Genomic DNA, 21,565 nt, shown 5'->3' with positions numbered 1-21,565 from the left:
TTCGGCTTGGGCGGAAACTGCCCAAGCCTCTTATACGGCTAGTAGGCCAATCGCTAGCCGCCATGTGTGAATAATTTAGCACTAGCCAATTGCGGGGCATAAATTTGCATACGACGAACGGGAACTCTTTGCACCGTGCATTTCTGTGTTGCAAAGGGAAATGCACCCTGCAAACATAGCTGCAAAGTGGCGGGAACACTCCCTTGCACGCGCAGCAGAACTCCTCCGTGCAAAGAAGCTGTAAACCCACGGGGATAATTCGAGTGCCGAAGCACACACAAAAAAAATCAGACCTTTGGGTCATGACATAACCTAGTAGAGGTGGTAGTGAAAATGATGTGGATGACATATCAAGGGACCACTGAAATGGCAGTGCACTAGTCCCCCAATACAAGGATGACAGTCTCCCAGTGAATATGGAAGTCACCAGTGACTTCTGCAGTTGACAGATTCAATCCAAGATCCACGCTTGACTGCAGGTGTGGCAAGTAGTTCCAGAAGGGAGGAATAGATATTGATAACATCAAGTCACAGCTCTTTCCTTTTGTCTCTCTCGCTCTCTCTGTGGGCTTCCAAGTGATTGATGCCTCATCCATCACAGCACCACTGGGAACAGTTCAGTGCTCGAGTCCCCCAGGTATTGATGTTAATATCACATTTTTTCAGATTGGCCTTCAAAGTGTCCTTGAATCTTTTCTTTTGCTCACCTCTGCAGCAAGGACCATTGATGAGTTGGACACATAGGACCTGTTTTGGGAATTGATTGTCATGACATGTCCTGTCTGGTAGAACTGGTGCCTGTAGCAGATTCAGGAATTTGCTCACTCAAAAAACACAGTCTTTCGGGTTCATTCACCATCTTTCCTAGTATCTTTATTCCCCGGGGCGAACTTCCTCCAGGCAGGAGTCAACATAAACAACTCAGCCTGTAAACCAAACTCTGTACCACATGGGGTCTTCTCCCAAACCCAAAGAGAGTCTGCTGCCGCTTGCCCACTCTCTCCGTTGACCCTCTGGTCCCTTCAGCCACAGGACAGGATCACTTAGTCTCTGCTGCACTCACAATCCTCTAGGAGAGAGGCACTCCTGGTATGATCCTGACTTCTGCGTGAGCTCACCTGCTGGCCCTCTCCTACTTGACACTCCACTCTCACTTGCAGCTCTCTTGCTTCCAGCCCACAGTTCTGTCTCTCTCTCTGACCAACCTGGCTCTGTTCCCTGAGAACCATTTTAGCTGCTTGGATGCCACCTAGCTATCTGCCTCAGCTGCTCCCATTCCCTAGGCAGCCTGTAATCAGGTTTTGCTGCTTGTAGCTGGGCTAGTCTTTTCAGCAAGTCTGCAATCAGTCGCTCACTGGCTTCAGCTGGCTGCATCCCCTGAAAACATACAGGCTGTTACAGTGCCATATAAACACGCCAAATGCCTTTAACACTGGTGGTGTGTGTTTGAGCTGGAATGCTGCTGTTTCTTCTATCCTTCCAATTGATATGGAGGATTTTCTGGAGACGTTGTTGATAGTAATGTTCTAAAGCTCTCAGGTATATCCGATATGTCATTCAAGTTTCACAGCCACACAACAGGGTACGGATGACAGCATCCTAGTAGATAAGAAGAAGTTTGGTCTGTGTCCTGATGTCATGATCATCAAAGAGCACTGGCAGATTTGATGTGGTAGTGAATATCTTTGTCTATGATTACTACTTTTTTTGGAAAAGCTAGCTACCCATGTAGAGAAAATGCTCATTCTCCAAGGATTGCCCTCTAATTTTAATGTGAGCAGGGTCAGCTGGTTGGTTGGGGGTGGATTGGTAAAGTATCTTAGGTTTTATGAAGTTGACAGCAAGTCTAAGCATTTCATACCCTTCACAGCAGCAAAAGTGATCTGCAGTTCTTCAAATGAGTGAACATATATGACAGTCATCAGCATATTGAAGATCAGTAATAGAGGTGTTGGTTATTTTGGAATTGGAAAGTAACTGGCTGATGTTAAAGAGATTCCCTTCCATACTGGATGCTGATTCCAGATGAAAGTCTATCAGCAATGAGATAAGGAATAGCTATGATATAGATGGAAAAGTGTTGCTGCAATCACATATTTTTGCTTGATTTCAGTTCTAATAGTGAAGACTCATCGCTTAGGACAGTTACTGTCAAGTCATTGTGAAGAAGTCTAATAATGGTAACAAATTCAAACATCAAAATTTCATCAGGAAAGGATCTTCAAAGGATCTTCCATAGGGGCTCTGATCAAATCAGAGGCCTTAAGCAGTCAATAAGAAGGCACTTCACATGCAGCTGTAGTAACAAAGATCTTATCTATTGTACCTCTGAGTCATCTGAAACTACACTGAGACTCAGACAGAATCTCCTCAGTGAGGAAAGTGATTCTACTGATGAGAATGTGGGTGAGATCTTTGCAGCTATGGACAGGAGTGCACTACCATGACAATTTCTGCAATTATTTCCATCCTTGAATATGGTAACAGTTCTGGCATCTCTCAAGTCACTGGGAATCCATTCATGTTTCCAGATTTGCATAATAACAATGTGTATAGTTGGTAAGAGCTTTTTCCACCTTCCTTATAAAATTTTAGTTAGTATTCCATGAGAACTATATGTTTTGTTGTTCTTTACCTGCTACATGGCTTTCTAGGCATCTAATAAGTTGGTAAATCTGCAAGGTAGTGTTTATTGGGGTGCTGTTTCAGACATTACCATCCAAGCCATTCTTCATTAAAGCCTCAGTTCAGGAGCTCTTGAAAGTGTTCCACCCACCATGCACTGATGGTGGATGGTGTTTAAGGAGTGTTTTTCCATCCTTGGACCTTAAGAGGGATGGCTCCCTGTGTGCTTGGCACATAGATAGTTTTGCTTGTACTGAAGAAAGCATGCATATTGTGGTTGTCAACAAACTTTTGAATCTCCCACAGCTTGCCCTTTCACTCTTGAATTTTCCTTTCTTGGCTTTAATGTGGTGACAACGGTCTTGCTTCTGTCTGGAGCTGATGTCATTCTGCCAAGCTTTGAAGGCTTTCCTTTTTCTATCAGTGAGAGCTTTAATTTTCCTACCATTCTCATCAAACCAGTCCTGATGTTTCTTTGTGGAGAAGCCTGGAGATTCTTCACAAGCCTCATGGATGCCTTTGAGGCTCTCCCAGTGATCAATGGTGTCAAGATTATCAGGGAGTTTAAAGAGTTCTCACCAAGGCACTGCTAGAAATTATTGCTTTTAGCAGAGTCTTTCAAGCACTTGATATTCAACCTCTTACCTGGTTGTTTCTTGTGTTTATATCATTTTGGGGTGATATAAATGGACAGAATGGAATGTATCAAATGACGATCCACCCAACAGTCATCTGCACTGGTCATAGATCTAGTGATATGGACATTGCAACAGTCCCAGGCATGCACTATGAGGTAGTTAATCAGGTGCCAATGTTTTGTGCAGGGGGTTGTCCATGCTGTCTTCCATTTGCTGCGTGGTCAGCAAAAGAAATTTGTGATGAGATCATGTTCCAAACACTTTCTCTGGAGAAGAATTCCATGTGAATTGAATTTCCCCACCTTTTCCTTTCCAAGGGTTCCTTTCCATAGGTGTAGAGTCCCAGCCCACTACAGAACTGAAATCACCAAAAAGAATTGTCTAAACTTGGGGGACAGATGATAGGACTCGGTCAAGTTTAGAACAGAATTCTTCTTTTGTTGCACCATCTTCATCAAGGATTGGGCATATCCCCTGATGACTGTTGCATGCTGTTTGTTGATCCATTGAAGAGCAAGGGGCATGAGACATTCAATGACAACCAGTCTTTCCTGCATCTTGTCACAACCCAAGGGTGTGATTTTTGTTTTGTGTGTGCTTTGGCACCACTGAATTATTTTCCCGCCAATTTGCAGCTTTCTTTGCAGTGTGCATTTCTTCTTTGCAGCACAGAAATGCACTTTGCAAAGAGTTCCCGCCATTTGTATTATAATTTGAGCCCCATTATTGGCTTGCGTTAAATTATTCACATGTGGCGGCTAGCGATTGGCTTGCTAGCCGTATAAAAACCTTGAGTGGTTTCCGCCCAAGTTGGAGGACTCCACGAACACCAGGAGGAGGAGACTTCACACTGTGTGAAGATCTCTAAGCGCTGCGGAGCCTATCGGACCCAGCGCATTTCAAGCAGGCAACAGAGGTCTGATCAGCCTTTAGCCTCTCCCTGTCACCGAGCACAATCCTCGACGTATCCCTCTTCCCTGCACGCAAAAGGATCCACAGAGCCTCAACAACTCCGTGGGAAAGATCCGAATATTGTCTGAGTCCTCAAACGAGGATTTAAGCGGAGCTGTGCCTGGGAAACTGTCCAGCCTACACCGCGACCATCTTCGGTGTAAGTAAACAATCTTGAATCAACCATTGCGCGTCCGTGCCTAATTCTAGCGTGTCGCCTGTTTTCTCCAACCCAGTGTGCCTGGGCTGCTGGCCACAGCCCGCGCGGCACGAAAAAGGGCCCGGATCGCTCCCGGCCCGCACACATCTGAGTAATAATCTAGGTCTTGATAGCAAAACCAATATTGTGGATACGTCTGTCTTTTTTGGCTTTTTCTTTCTAAAAACAAAAGTGTAGTTCAAAGTACAAAAATGGCAAGGTTGACAAATTCAGAATTGTTCAAAAGTGTCTACAGACATATACGAAAGTTTAAAGAAGTAGCAGTCAAGAGAGACAAACACTAGATTATCATCCTTTGTAGTTAAAAAAAAAAAAAAAAATCACTTTCCATCCTGCAGGTAAGAGATTCAACAATGGTTTCTCTGGTAAGTCACATTTTTGCCTGGAACGTCTGGTTATTGACTACACCAGTAATGCTAGGTGCAGTGGAATAGACAGGCTGATCTGGCTGTTCAGGCTTACTAAAGACACTTGTATTCAGCTCCCTGATGTGAGTGGTAATGTTATGGACCTTATTGAAATATGTCCTGCATTCATGAATTTTTCCATTTTCCACCATGTGACCATCTGCCAAAGCAGAGTTCTCCACAAAGGATTTTCTTATGGAGCCAATTACCAGACAAGCTAACTACAGGTCCAGGTCATATTAGTTATGCATCCACAGTCACAGCACCTATATTTGATATACGTTCTGGCCAAAGGATTTCAGTATTAGGAATTCTGTCTTGCCATCCTATTTTCATTAGTCCTCTGAGGCATTTTAGGTAGACATCACTTACCTACTGAGCATGATATCTATAGGTTGTCTGTGAATACATCCTATATATTTCCAGGCACAAACTGCAAAAGAAAGCCCTGTTCCTGTACCTGCATTACTAAATTTCTTCTTAGCTGGTGTGCTGCTAGCTGTTTTTTGTGTTCTTGATACAAGTATTTGGATTTGACTCAGTACTGATGGATAGTCTTTTAATCCCAAATGGTGGTGAGCAAAAACAAGGGCATTGAGGAACTGCCTATGAACTTCACTTTGCTAAACACAGAGTTTTAGTAAAGTTTAGCTGACTAATCCCAGGATAATGTCAGATATCATGTATCACTTTGCAGCTATTTGCTCACATTTTGGACTGCTCTCAGGAAGACAGAGGTTATTTACCAACCTGGTTTTGATAATCCCTACCAATGAATCACCACTACCAGAAGGCACATTTTCAAGATGCAGCTGAATTCACCTGCCTAAGTAGCATTCTTACCTGAAGTGCCGATTCATAACAAAGCCTCCAGCATAATCACTAAAGCCAGTGGAGCCTTTAGATTACATGAACCTCTTTTGGACAAAGGAGGCATAACTTTGCAGACAAAATTAGAAATTTACAGGCCTTCATTTTGAACTCTTTCTGCTTGTGAATTATGGATATGGGCAAAATACAGAGGGTAAGCAAACAGAAGGCAGTCAAAGTAACTGATCATTGGTATTTGGCACATATTTAACTAGCTTCCTTATTTTTAAGCAGTATATTTATCTTCTTCCAGTTTTTGGGAGAGGGACAGTCAGATCTGTTATCTGCACACCATTTCTGCCTGCAAGATGTCTATTCAGCATCTATACACAAAAAAACCCTGCAAGTGGAGAATTTGTCCAGTAACAAGTTCAGGCAGACAGGTTTTGCAACTCTGTTGGACATACTTTGCCACCTTAATATTGAAAATGCATCACCCATTAGCCAATGCATTTACTTGTTTTTGAGTCTCTGTTCATTTTTGTTCTTATTATTTGTATGTTATTAATTGCTTTTGTACTTTCTACTGCCTAGACTTTGAGTTCGCTATTAGTCATTAATTTGTTTATATACAGAATGAAATGTGGACATCAGCCCCTGCTGGGTTCCTGGTGTCCCACAGGAGTTTTGCACACATTTTCCTAGACAAAGTTGTAAAGATGCTGGAAAATGATGACCTTTCCCCACTGCAGAGACGAGAGGAAATAATTTCCAGAGCAAAGTGTTCCTCTCTCTCTGACCTGATGCTCATTCTTTATATTACAGTACTGATTACAACATCTAAGTGACCTGCTCTCCATAATACTGTTAATGAACTAACCCAAGCTATAATGTAGTTTAAATAACATGACCTATACCAGAATTTGGTTCAGTTGTAGAGACTGAATTTCCTCCACTGATTTTCCCCTCCTTAAAACTTATTTAATGATTTAAACCCATATGTACAAAAGAATGTACATCAGGGATGTATTCAAACTTCCCTGAGAATCAGGTCTCTCAGGGGTCTTAGACACGGAGATCCCTGCTTTGTGAATCCCACATTGGCGTAGGCATGAGATGACACTGGGTGAATCTACACATATGCCCATTTACACAAGATGCTATGGCTCCGTAGCACATCACTACAGTGACGTAGCATTGGCGGGCACTGACCATGATGCCACCTCTACTGCCCAGTAGCTTGTTGCTACTGCACAGTAGGGTTGGAAATGACTTGTGCACTACTGGGACTGTGCAGTACTGGTGGGTACTGTGCAGTCATTTAGTACTTGTTTAGGTAACATTAGCAGAAGCATGTGTAGCAGAATTAGCTAACACTTGCAACTGCTTCTGCTAACATTATTTCCCAGCTGATGGGTTTTTTCATCTTACACTTGTTTTAGCTAAATCAAGTACTAAATGACTGCACAGTACCCACTAATACTGTACAGTCCCAGTGGCACACGAGTCTCTTCCAACTCTACTGCTCAGTAGCTCGTTGCTACTGTGCAACAGAGGCAGCATCAAGGTTAGTGCCCGCTGATGCTATGTCACCATAGTGATGTGCTACAGCAACGTAGCATCTTATGTAATGCACCCACTTAGGCATTCTGCCAATAGGATGCAACTTAGATTCAACTTCCTTGTTACAACTTACTTTTACTTTTCTTTCCATCCAGGAAGAGCACACACCAACCGCTGAAACTTCCTTAGCCTGACGAAGGGTTTTTGAACCTGAAAGCTTGCTTAATAACTATTCTCCAACCATTTCGGTTGGTCTAATAAAAGATATCAAATTCACCCAAGGAACCTTGTCTGCCTATGTCCTTAGACCAACACGGCTACAACCTAAACCCTGGTTACAACTTAAGCAGTTACAAGTTGGCAGTATTCATTATTTTTCTTGGGGATCACTGTTCTGGAGTTAGGTGTCCAAAGTCCAACTAAATTGTCCTTTGGCACCTCAGTACTATTTTTCTTTCTTTCTTTTTTTTCCGTTTTTTTTTTTTTTGTACCTAGCCCTTACAGTTATACAGAGTGGGTGCAAAACGGTGCTATTGGGCTTTTGATATTGCTTTACATGCAAAACTCTGCTATTGGGATTTGCCTTTGCCTTCAATTTGCACCTAAATATAGTGCAGAGCAATGGAGAATCAAGTTCTCTGTGCCTTTTCACATGCAAAAGAGATGAAGAAGACAGCCTTCTCTTTGGCCCCAATTCAGCAGTTTGTCCCTACTCAGCAAATAAATGGGCACATTTTCAACATTATTAATCCTGCTTTTTCTTTACAATTTTTATTATTTCCTCTTCTCCCCACCCTCACCCTCTGCCAACTTTGGCATGAAAAGACTAAAAAACAGTTAAGGGTGGGGGAAAGAGGTGGTAAGCAAAAACTGAACACCACCACTTTGGCTGGGGTGGGGAGAAACATACACCTCATTCCCATTTTTAAAAAAAACTGGTTTCATAGGGGATTTTGGGGTTTTTTTAAAGCTATTTTTAAAGGAAAACATTTCTGAAGTTTGTTTTTGGGAAAGGCTAATTTTTTTTCCAAACAAAGATATTTTTGAACGAGAAATATTGATTAGCTCCATTTCCAGGAATATCATACAAGCATAAAAACAATCAGATAAATGCATAGGACCAATTATAAAAGGTCCTGCCCCACTTTTCCTTTTTCAGTATAAATATATAAGAATCTCATTTTGGATTACTATTTGAAACCTCTGGGGAAATTGTGTGAATTGTCTGTACACCTAATGCTAATAATGCTTCTACTCTTAAAAGTATCTCATGACACCCTTGTTTAGGATCACTGCTGTACTAGGATCATGTGGATCCTAATTAATCACAGTGGAGTTGGTTGTGCAGATAAAGCTTAAGGAGAAAGTCAGTTGATAAACCGTGGTTTATAAGTGGACATTAATTGTAAAGGCCTTTGGCATATATCAGTCAATAGCAAGGACATTTTAATTTTAGGATGTAATGCATACGTTACCAATACATTACAAAATATATTACACATTTTTACTTACTGACAAACACAAATCCATCCAAAATCATGTAAATTGCATTTCTTTCTAGTATTCTTTCCTTTTTCTGGTCTGTCTTTGGAATCCTACCTCTTCCCACCACCTGAAGATTATATTTCACAACTCTCCCAATTGTCATTGCTTTCTGGCAGAAAGAACAAGTCACGTAAAAGGTAACTCTAACAAGGTACTGAAACATCACTAATTTTAAAAGAAAAATTTCACAGAACCATCAGAACCCAGTAGGTCTTAAACAGTGATGACATAACAGTAGATACCTGAAATACTCCTACCAAAGTTCATGTAATTTCTCAAGTGTAAATCTACCACAACTTGAAAGGCATTTTGTAAATGCCCATAATTAACTTACTGTAGTTTTTATTAACCAAAGCCATAGCAAGCACGTTTCAAATTCTGTATCTTTCCTGATGCATTTATAAGGAAAGCAAAAGTGAAGTCAAAAGCTTACACAAGTGAATCTGCAGCAACCTTAGCTCATTTCAACTAGGGCTTAAAAATATGGTGATGGTTATTAGGATTTAATGTTTGAAGCAATAGCAATTGTCATCATAGTCAGGAATTGTTTCAGATCAGCAACAGCTGGTGATGTTAGACAAGTCAAAATCCAGATGCATTATAATATTGATCAAGTGAATTTATTTCTGCTCCTTATTAGAATTATTTGCTTGGTTTTATACATATTTGCTTATATTTCTTTTTTTGCTGAAAGCACTTCCATGAATGAAACAAAAAAACTGGGCCAGACTCATGCCAATGACACCACTAAAATTGCTAGTGGTGTTACTCTACAGCAGGAGGGGCCAACCTACAGCACAAGTTCCACAAGTGGCACGGGCAGCCCCTGTGCATGACAAACAGCAGGATGGAAGACACAGGCAGTGCAGCAATAGTGCAGAAAGCAGAGCTGTGGATCAGGCATAGAGCACAGGGTAGGGAGGAGAAGGCAGAGCAGCAGATTGGGCTGGGAAAGGGGATCAGAGTGGCCATCAAGGAAGGCATGGGGCTTAATTTGTGACATGCCTGCCAAAAAGGCTGGTCCCCATTGCTCTATGGAATAGTTAAGCCAAATACTTTAAATCCATGCTATATTATACCAGTGTCTAGCATCAAACCAAGGCCTACTGTTTCTTCACAATGCAAACAATGCCACCTGGTGGACACTGCAAGTAGATTCTCCTTGTGCAGTGTAGAGTTGCACCGACTTCAGGGGAGTTCCTCCTGGTTTACCACAGTTTAAGTGAGTATACAATCAGGTCCTGCATGTTTATATAAAACCCCAAGGGGAAAATCCAGAGTAAAATACCTGTAGTTGAAGAGCATTATAATAGGATAGCACATGTCACACTTGCCTATGCTGCCTCAGCACCCACCCCAAAGCTGCTGCCAAGAAATATGCCCCATTCCTTCATTCCTGGCCAGTAAGCACCAAGTTCCAGAAAGAAGGGAAAGCAGCCATCTTAGCTGTGCACACATACCCTAGCATTGTGCTGAGGCTTTCCATCTTGGGCATGATCCTTGGATGTGCTCAGGGCCATTCTAAGGGTCTTGTTACCTGGTAATTTTAGGCAGTTTCTAGAGCTCTTAACCCGTGAATTGGCTGCACATTAATACCTTTAAATGCCTTAAAGCACTCGTAATTTGGCTCAAAGTTATGCCATTTCAGGGTAGGATTATTTCTAATCTGCATAACCTTGCTCCTGTTCCATTAAGGTGTGTGTGGTCACTCCCCACCACTGTTCCACCCAAGTTGAAGTGCTCCAGTATATCCAGATACAGTGGTCCCTCTCCCACCCTCCTATTCTGTGGGCTCTCAAGCCCCCCCACTGCTTCTGCTAACATTATTTTCCATCTGATGGAGGTTTTTTCATCCTACACTGGAGCTAGTAGGTGTAATTCTTCTGGTGCAGGAGAGAGAGGGGAGCTAGGAAAGGGAGAAATAAATAAGGCATCATCCTGCTGCTGCTTTCTTTCCCCCCTCCCAAGGCCTTTAGGTTAATGTCAGATCTCCCTTTGAGCTAGGACAGGTCTAAGTTGGTTCTAAACAAGCTAGCATCCTTAGCACAGGGAAGCAGTCCCAGGCAACAACCCCATCCCTAGGAACCATGTTAAGAGCTGAATGCCATGGCTGGAAACTGATCATGGTTGTCTCTGGGATGAAGAGATAGCTGAGTGCCAGGGCTGGGCAGCCCATGTGGCATGCTGATCACTACAGATTAGGAAGGGAGCTTGGACAGGGCAGGAGCTGGTGCGGACGGTTGATGCTGCATGTTGGCAGAGCCAGTGTTGTCTTTGCTAAAGGCAAATGAAAACAGAGTCCCTATAAAGACACTGATGTGGCCCATAGGCTCCAGGCAGTAACAGAGGCAGAGGGAGAAGGCCTTTGGGGTGTCTGCAGACAAGGTAACCCCAAGGCTCAGGCCAAGCTGGGATCAGGGGAGAGATGGGGCTGGGAAGTGAGGAAGATCTAAGCCCTAGCACCAGGCACTGTCTCTGTCCCCTTCCCTCATGCTGTCTGTGGTTCAAGTTTTACACAGAAGAACTAGGCACTGAGATCTGTCAGATACTGGTCACGAAACAGGCACTTAGGCACCTCTGATCATGCCCCTCCCACCCAGCTTGGGGAAACCCCAACTCCCCCACTTGCTTTGCTGGGACCCGAGCCCATAGTCCTCCCCCTGGAAGGCTCCTCTCGCCTCCCCCAGGGCAGCTGGATCCTGGGGCTCTGTGCTTGCAGACTCGTGGTACCACAACTCTGCCATCAGAGATGGGAGCTGGGCAGGCAACAACCTTCCTACGCAGCCCTCTGCTGAGTCCCTCAGCCTCTCTTGAGGTACCCACTGCCATCTAGCCCTCCCTGCAGTCTAGAGCCCTGCTGCTGTGGTGGGCGAGGGATGAGCAAAGCACAGAGAATCACAGAGAACTAGGACCTCCCTGCTCACCAGGCCTCTAGTTGCAAGTTACAGCTGTGCAGGTAGGGGGCCAGTAAGAGAATAAAGGTGTGACTGCTCCAAACCACCAGCTAGCACTAAGCCAGCCAACATTTATGCAGCTCACAGCATAAGGTGTAACAAGACCCTAAGTCTTCATTTCCAGGATCTGGTTCATGGTCAGTGCATGGGCAGAGCACGCTTCTCAGTGGAGGCCCCAGGCAAGTGAGGAGGTGGCATGGACATATTGCTAGTAACACTCAAGTAACCATGTCATTTTGCACACAACTCTGCTCAGTGCACCTGAGGAAAGCTCTGGAATTTAAATACTGCCTTTGCAGCCTGCCTGTCCTGGAAGAGACCCTTATGCATCACTTATGATCTCTGGTCACATCCCTGTTGCCCCTGCTACGTCCCAGAATGCCCCCAACATGCCTAATAATCAGAAGAAACTGGAATAGACTTGGTTATACTGGTTTTTCAGGACCTAGAGGCCCCCTTTCAGCATTGGAATTTCCAGGTGTCCATCCCCTCTGCAGCCTAGGAAAAGGGCAAGAGATAAGAGTAAAAACTGAGGGTATGGCCTGTTGGGTTTCCATGGTGTTATTAAAGTAGATAATTGGCATGCTCACTCAGCTGAATGTTGTTATAATAAACAGGATATCAGAATAAGACTAGACAGAGTTAAGGCAGTGGTTCTCAACTTGGGTAGCACACCACAAGGCCACTTCCGGGGTGCTACAACTAAGACACTGCTGCCATGGAAGTGGCCAAGTTAAACTGTCCTACATGCAGGTCTGCAGCATGCATATGCTCCTCCTGATTTACAGATCTCTTAAATCAGGACAAGAGAAATGGATCGGGCTGTAGCCCTTTCTGGTCTGGGTCCTCCCAGAAACAGAGATGTGTGGGACAATTCCAACAACATGCCTCTGTTTGAGGAGGGGAGGGTGGGTAGCCTGGGAAAGGGAACCACCTGAGCCAGGTCTCCTACCTGCTTTAGGATTATCAGAAAACCCCAATGCGGGAAAACTATGCATGTGCCACAGTCCTTCCCAGGTTGAGTATATAGCAGGCATGTGGAGCAGTTTTACCTAGAGGCAGCAGCCCCTGGCTGAGCAGCCGTGAGGCAACCTGAGACAGCACCACCAGTGGTTCTCAACTGGGGATGCCACCACATTCAAACAGTGGCAGAAGGGTGCCTTGATTCTGAAAAGGTTGAGAACCAGTAAGTGACGTGCTTTCATTTTGACATAAAGGACTCTACACAATCCTATACATTTGTTCCTGTCAAAAGACAATGAGGGAGGCAGAAAAAAAGAGGCAAAAAGCAAAGCGGGGGAGGAGGAAGGGGGCGAGTGAGAGAGAAAGAGAGATGGAGGATAGGTATTGATCTTTGCCTAGTTGAAGCAGTAGGAAGATCTTGAGTAGGAAACGATGCTTTGGCCCTTCTGCTTAAATACATTTAATCTTATGTGTATCCATGCTAGCAATCACACTGTTTGTTTATTATACTTCTGCTTCATACAGAGGATTGTTACAGGTTGTCAGGGCAGTGATGGTGCAGAAAATAGGAAATGGCCCTTGGCATGACAAAGCATGACCTCTAATTCCTAAGAGCTCAGGAGGAGTTTGCATCGAAATTGTCCAAATATATATTCAAAATCTCATATTACATTTATAGCACACTTAGGCTGAATAGGTGCCAGGTTCAGCCTGCACACAGTGGGAATGAAGTAAATGATTCAAGTGATCATGCTGTAAATATATCTTTGGATTCACATACTGGGCTGATAGGATGCAGTATATGAGGGAAAAGATAATGGAGAGAAAGTCAAGCATGAGAGAATTTCCTTTGCAGAAATGTTTAGGGTAATAAAATATTCATGTGCACTGGGCAACTGCGCAGCATCTTGAAAAGTGTGACATGCTTCTAGGATTGGATTGAATAAATTGTACAAATAATACCACTGGCCCTGATCCTGCCCTACTGAAGTGAAGGCAAATCATACTAATTATTTCAATGGGACCAGGAATGAGCATAGTATGCTGTTGCCTATACCAAATGACAAAGAGTATTAGAGGACTGATTAACATTTTCTTTAGAAATGGTTGCATCAGGGGTCCCAAAAGCAAGCAGAAAAAAGATCTTTTAAAACATGTATACCCTGATCCTCACTGGAATAAACTACTTTTTTAAAGTGTAAAGCTTACTAGAAACAAAACCTTCTGTTCCTAATTTGAAGTTTGATGAACAATGGTAATTTAATCTATCTGCCTTTTTATCATAATTAAATTATCTTACATGAGATAATTTAATAACACTAAAAAAGTCTTGCTTTACAATTGAAAGCTCTGACCAAATGCTCATTTTTCAAAACTCCTCTTAGACTCTAGGTGGTGCTAAGTTATTATACAATGCAAGGCAGAATCATATTTGTCCATGTCTCTTGCATGTGCACAATGAAGTGGTTTGGCTCTGTACTTACTGCTCAGAGGAAAGCTATCTGTACAACTAAGCAAGCAGAAATTAAGAAAAATTAAAGGTCTTCTCATAGCTAAAGAGGAAAAAAGTATTCCCTGTTGTTTCTGGCTAATGGGTAGTACATCTTAGGAGACCTGATTTACACATTCACCTTTCAAAACAAAATGAGACTAGAATACAGAGCAAATAGTACAACCTCTGGATTAGGATCCTCTCTTCCAATCCTCATCTGTCTCAATGCCACTCAAGTGCCAGGTGAATTTAAAGCCCAATTTTACTCTATATACAACAGCTGTTTTGAGCCACTCTGACAGCTCAGTGAAGCCATAAATCTGATTTAACTTCTCCCATTAGGATTCTTCTTGTCTAAGCCAGCAGAGCAGTTTTCATTTATTCACTTCCAGTAGTTGAAAGGGAGCATAAGCAGCTCTGGGCAATTAAGCATAATTTTAACCCGAGACTGCTCTACATTGTGCTGGGGACCTGACAAGCAGTGGAACAGTCTAGCACAGGGAGAGTGTAAAAGCATCTCTGGGGTCCCTGGTTTCTGTTTCTGGCTTTTCCATTGATTTGGTCTCTAACCTTGAGCAGCTGCAAAAATGTTCAAAATTCACTACCTAAGATCAGATACCTAAACCTATATATAGATATTTACATAAAAATGGTCTAATTTTCCTGAATAGCTGAGTATACTGTAAATTCTTTGAAACTGGGATTATGCTTTAATATACATCTGGCTAAAGCCTAACATAATGAGACACTAGCTTAATTGCAGCCTTTAGATGCTACTATCAAATAAAAAATAATTCATAATTAATGAAATGCTTAAGTTGGTAGGACTTTTGGAGTGGATAACACCTCTAGGGAAGGAAGAAAAAAAAGTCAAGCCACTTACATTTATGTGAATTTAGGGCTTGGTCCTGTGCCCACTGAAGCCAGTGGTAAAATCTCCATTGACTTCAGTAGACCAGCATCAGGAACACAGAAATCCCTTTAAAAAAAGCCTCAGGCACCTACAAGTAGACATCCTATATATTCATGGGGAAAGTTAGGCACCTCAGAAAAGCAATTCAGAACACATGCACACTGACCAGGGAATCATGCAGAACCAGCCAACAGGAAACATGGGTGTGCCTGAATTCCCACCTGTCTCCAGAGGTTAGGTATGAGTCAGGGTTGTAGGGAAGCACCTCTATCCACTTGGGATCCAGAACTTAGAAACCTCTCCTGGGGTAAGATACTGTAGGCTACAGTCTCCATCTTTACATCACCATTTCTTATGTCCCAGGAGACTGCCCCAAGCACCAGGCTAGAGGTTACTCTAGGTTGGGGCACACACTTCTCCTCCTGTTGAAGCTTGGCCATAGTGCAGAAATAAGTAGGACATTCATGGGTCCAGAAGATGAACAAGCAAGAATGAGCACAGCTCTGTTACCTGCATGATTAGTGGCACATTCTGGGTGCTGAAGGTCTCAAGTATTCTAGCCTGTTATATAAAAAGTATATAAAAGGTGCATTTCTCCTCTAGCAGCCCCATTTAAAAAAGATAAAGTCACTGCAAAAACATTTCTTGAGTGGTCTGATCCTGTCCTTGTATGTTAAGGTCACTGTTGCGCACTGGAGTGTGAGCAGTCTTATCTAGTGGTTAGACACCCAAAGCACAGATGAAATCCAGATCAGTTCCTAGGGAGCTAAGCATCCAGAGAGATCTGGTATCATAACTAGATTCAGAAGCTGTAGCCAAAGGCAGGACAGCCTAGGGTCAGAAGCCAAAACCAGAGACAGAATACACCACAGGTTAACTGGGGTTAGCTGAAGACCAGCCTAGAATCAAGAGCAGAGAACTGGAATCGGGGAATGCCAAAAGTATCACCAGAATCAGAACCCAAAGTCAGAGTGAGGGGCTAAGACATTCCACTCTACCCTAATTCTGGCTTCCCATAGAGCTGAAGTAGGATCTTGGTCATTTGCTGCACAGGCCTGGGCAATTCTGCACACACGTAGACCTACTAATGTCTAGGGAATCTTCAGGCTGAACAGGGAGACACCTAATGCTTTTTAGAGGTGTCCAGGATTAGGAGGCTACTGAATGGGGATTTGGGGATTGCAATGCAATCTTGCCTTAGGTGCCTAAATCCTTTTGATTTGGGTAGCATTTTTTATTTAATTTAATTTTAATCTAACCCATGGTAAGCTAACTTTATGTATCCAAGTATGAAAGTTTTTGCCTGAAGATCTCTGTGATTCAATTTTCCTCTCTCTAAGAGGAGATAATGATGCTTCTTCATTTCTGTAAAGTGTTTGAGATTTAGTGAAAAATTCTAAAAGAGCTAAGTAGTATTTCTATTTCTGTCTTAGAATCTGTTGAACAAGCAAGTGAGAGTTGAGACCCCAGCTGGTGTGAATTGGCACAATTTTATTGAAGTCTGTGTAGCTGGGCCAACTTACACAGGATGAAGATCTCACCCATAATCTGATTGTTCAACAAACTGTCTTTTGGATAAGATGTAAAACTGATCCTGACTGCTGTCATTAAAGATTCTGTGACAGTCTTGCAAAAATAACTGTTAGTTTTGCTGCTCTGATCAAATTCCAATTGGGATAAATACAGTGTACCTATTTAAAAATACCTGCTGTTTTAGTTACACTCCCTACTTCAAACATATGCAGGCATTTGGGGCCTAATCTTCTGCTACTGATGTACAGCATTAAATAGTTGCCGTGTTCCAAGGTGATGCTGGCTCAAATGATTCATTGGCTTCAGTGGGCTCTGAATGAGACTTATGGGTGTATATGCCAAGACTCTGTCAGTCCTGGCATGACAGAGTACAACTTCAGTATTCCACTTTGCCTACAGATGGTCAATAACTACCTGTTAGTAGTTAATAGTTCTACCCATATATAGGCAAAGTTAAACATTAAAAGGAGGTATCTTAGAAAGTAATTAAACCTTAAAGTTTTGTTTTTCTGCAGCCTTTGTTCAGGTGAGCAATCCTACTGGAACAGCATGATAATTTACCTGTGTAGGCTGCAGGATTTGGTACATAGCTTACAAAATGATTTTGAGATGTGACATGATGAGAAGTGTTGTACTGAATGTCAGCTTAGTAACTGCTTGCATTTGATATGTGGCGTGCCAGAGTACCAAATACTATTCCTATAGCCACATTGCATTACCTCGCACTGGGGAGACAAAGTAATGGTGAAATGATCGTATCTAGCATAGTAAGCAACAGTCACAGCATACCAATGTCTTGTGAGCATCACAGCCAGGGTGGCCATCATAGAGGACATTCTGGTTTTCTGCTACCCTGTCCTCTACTGACATGAAACCCGACGCCTTTATGTCCTCTACTTTTTTCTTCAAGAGAAAAATAGAGGCCATAAAGGTGTCAGGTTTTCTATCAACAGAGGCCAGAGGACAACTGGACTGTCCTCTATGATGGCCACCCTAATCACAGCAGTTACATTTTAAAGAGGGAATGCAAAGAGAGTTTGTACGCAGTTCTTGTCCCAAGCATACTGGATAGCATGAGAGCGAGCCTGCTAGTGCTGGCAAGTGGTGCACAATGGCATTAAAGGTAGAAAGGGCTGAAGCAACAGAGACAAAAACATCAGGCTTAGACAACTTATTAAGGCAATCAAGAAAGACATGTTTGACTTAACTTCACTGATCTTAGGTTTAACTTCACAGATTGAATCCATCTCTGTACATTGGAGCCGTGCACTTATGAACTGTGGATCAATAGCTCAAGCCACTGTTTTTTATGTGAAGGGTTTCTTCAGTCAACCAAGTCATGCAGGAAATCTTTGCAGCTCATTTCAATTAACTGTAGTGTGCTGCATGCATATAAATGCACAGTCAGATGTTCGTGTAAAGCCAAGTATCTCACTGTTGCATATATTACTTGTAAAAAGAACACCAGCCTCAGGGAACCCTGACCTTCAGATACACAATGGAAAACAACCTTTAATCTATGTAATTTTAAGAGCTTAATGAAGTGGACATTTTGTTTCTAATCTTCATTTATACGGACCTACATTTCAGGCATTCCTCCAGGCCCACAGTCAGGGTATTTGGTTCTCAATTGTTATTTAAAAGATATTTTCACTTTATCATTTGCTGGATGCTGCTAGGCTAGATTCTTATTGTTTTCTCTCAGAATTGAATGTTTTCTTACACTTCTAGTGCCATTAAGCTTAGTGACTGAAACTCTTTTTCAAACATCTCTGGATGTTTTTTTGAAGAAGAATTAATACAAAAACACCATGGACTAACATCCATCCTAAATGCTCAGTTTATGTTTGTGCAACACATTCTAATCCATTATTTGTAATTCCCATCCAGAGGAAGCTGGTAATGACCTTGTGCAGGTTGCTGAGTTGGATGACATGGCTCATTAGCACATCCTGGATGCCCTGGGCATACCTCCCACACCAGCACTCCAGCCAGGGACTTGCCCATGTCAAAGTGGTTGGCAATGAAGTAGAGTCTGTTGGGGTTTGTGAGTGTCAAGATGCTGACAGCAATGCACTTCACTGGAGTCAGCAGTCGCCTTATGCATATGTCCTCCTACCCTATGTACCAGATCAGTCTGGTGATGATGTCCATGCAAGTAGCCTGGCACATGCAGATGTTCTGCAACCACTGCTCATCACCCAAGGTGTGCATGATGATCCACTCTTACCAATCACTGCTGATCTCCCAGGCCCTGCAGTATCATTTGACACAAGAGGCAATCCCAAAGCACCCAGAACTGCATGATATCCAGTAGGGCCTCATCTTCATTGGCCAGGAAGAAGAACTTCGCTTCGTTGGCGTAGAAGTCAGCAGCAGTATCCAGGAGGCTTGGTGCTCATAGGATCTGGGAAGCGGCCCCATGTGGGAGGTCAGGCTTCTAAGTCCTGTGCAGGAGGAAATGTCCCTAAGTCTCTGATGAGATGCATGCAGGGTGACAGTGAAATAGAGGCCCAGCTTTTGGGTCCATCAGCTCCTGCAAGAGGGGCAGATTCTTGGTGGGGTGCAGGAACAGAAACTGATGTGCAAACATGCTCTGAATCTCTGCTTTGGAAGCCTCCAAGCAGGGAGGGAGGAGTTATTGTGACTGGGAGCTCCTGGGTGTGGGGGAGGCAGTGTAGTCCTTTGCAGTAGCCAGCTAGTCAGCTGCACACTCTGCTGCTCTCAGCAATCTCTAGCAACCAGGGAAGCCTTTAGATTTTTCCTTCTTAAATATTGTTATTTTTAAGCCAACTTCATAATGTTGGAGGCCTGACTCACAATACTGGAATGGCTGGGGGTTGGCAATATGGTAAAAGTGTCTACTCTGTATCATTTCTCCATCTGTATATGCTGCTGGAGTTTGAGATGCCTCTCACCTTCAGAAACGATAAGGATTCTGTTTCTTTCTAATTTGTAAACACAGAAAACAAAGCAAAGCGGATGATGCAACTGCTGTGTAATTGCACTTCTCTGACCATATCTGAAATACTGGGTCTTCAGTATTAATCGGTATTTTACAAGAAGCATATTATTGCTGTAAAGAGCAGTTAATTTTTGACAAGAGGTCTATCCACTGACTCTAAAGGTCTTAAGCTTTAAGCTCTAAAGGTGGGTGCCAACATGATGCTTCAGGTTACTTAAAAAAATCCCAAATATCTAAATAACACATAACAAACTATGTTAAAAGAACATTGTTAAGATTTCAATACCAGCAGCAATTTTAATTAAGGCTGGATGTGCATATGTATTACAATACAGTCTTTAACGACAGGATCACAGACACAATCATACTTTTCTGTGAGACCCTGCCACATTCAGTGTGAAGGATGTGCGTTATTCAGTAATCACTCAGAGCCAAATACAGATCGATTTTGTTCACTGTCCGACTGAGCAGCATTACTTAATATGAACCTCTGCATAAAACTACAAACAGTTCTAACTGGTTTGTGTCAGCATTTCTCAATGGAAAAATTTGACACACGTCAGGAGCAGGGCTCAGATTCACAACTCTGGAACCATATGAAGGCACATTACCCCCTCTGCCACAACACCTCACAATGGAGCCCAGAATTAGTATATAATTTTGACCTAAGCCTTTCTGAGTCGATCCATAAAGAAGGAATAACATTTCTCCATCTCATAAGGTGTTATGAATGTTTCTAAGATATTCAGATACCACAGCAGTCAGAACTATAGCAAAAGCACATTCGGAAATGAAGTGTTCAGAGCAGGGGTTGAAGAGTCTCCAGTAGGTAAGGCATGGAAGCATACATATACAAACAAAGTAAAGCATAATATAAGTATTAACCATTTTGTGCACTGAAAAAGACAGGAGCCCTGTGTGACAGAAAAATATCAGCAACATGGTTATTTTTGTAACCAAATCCAACAATTGCCAACATCAGCAATGGTTTGGTTTTGATGGTTTTCTTGATATGGACATTGGATTAAAAGACCAATGCAGTATGAACATTTACCAAGAAATGTAACAACATAGTTGATGATAACATTTTCACCATAATACAACAAGATCACCCATGACAGACACTGAACTGCTAGACAGACTCTCTTAAGAACCAAATTAGAGACCAATTAGGTAGCACTGCTTATCGCCATGTAAAAGCCAAGGAGACTAGTTTCCTGAAAAATTGCCTTGCACGTACAACTTTTGTTCAGGCATTTCCGATTTTTTTGAGTGCTTGATTTGCAACCTGAATATTATTTTTTCAACTTTTTTTTAAGCATACAGATAATTAATTCAGGAATCAGGTTAAGATTCATATCTGCAAAAGTACTTTAGTATTGCTTGAATGCTAATCTGTTCATCCAAAAGGCCATACATACGATTGGCAAATCTTAAATTATGTAAATGTATATGATATGGTGAAATACCATTCGACTGGCAAATTTACAAAATTATGTTGATGGATTTCTTGTACCAAGCAGTACAGCTTGATCTCACAGGTTACAATCAAATCATGGCAGCAGCCTGTCAGGAAGAAAAGCATTAAATGGTTAAAATAAAGAGCTGATAACATATGCCTGGGGATTCCCATCACTATCACCACTTAAAAGCCTACTTAGCATAATAAACATGAATCTCAGTGTCTGTTTACCCCCTTGAGAATACTGAGTTACTAGCTGCTTAATTACTATTCAATATTCAGAATCTTAAAAGAAACAGACCTTTTCTTACTATGATATACTGCCCTGAACTCCATAAAATTGAACTGCAATTTACCCAAGAAAAAAAAAGCAATGGTAAGTTGGACTGGAATTGTTTGATCTATACACTATAAAGTCACAGTTCAGATGATCATGAATAAAAAGGTAGTTTGTCGCAATACTGAATGATAGGCATCTGAGTAAAGTAGATTACAGAATACCTTTGTGAATAATTATGCTTTAA

General features: G+C 42.3%; 1 non-coding gene across 2 annotated transcripts in view; it reads right to left on the bottom strand.

Annotated features, from left to right (window-relative positions):
• The window catches only part of LOC102574710 (uncharacterized), a 28,483-nt gene that overhangs the window by 3,560 nt on the left and 3,358 nt on the right, over positions 1 to 21,565 (bottom strand). The window contains exon 3 of one of the 2 annotated variants that reach the window (XR_002088437.2): positions 17,786 to 21,145. The exons of the other annotated variant lie outside the window; for it this stretch is intronic. This is a non-coding gene — a transcript (uncharacterized LOC102574710). Of the gene's footprint in view, positions 1 to 17,785; positions 21,146 to 21,565 lie in introns of those variants that run through there. 2 annotated transcript variants of the gene reach the window in all.

This window comes from Alligator mississippiensis, chromosome 2 (genome assembly GCF_030867095.1).
Source record: "Alligator mississippiensis isolate rAllMis1 chromosome 2, rAllMis1, whole genome shotgun sequence".
NCBI classification, from domain to species: Eukaryota; Metazoa; Chordata; order Crocodylia; family Alligatoridae; genus Alligator; species Alligator mississippiensis.
The sequence above is the reverse complement of the archived record's forward strand: the minus strand, read 5'-3'. Positions and strand labels throughout refer to the sequence as shown.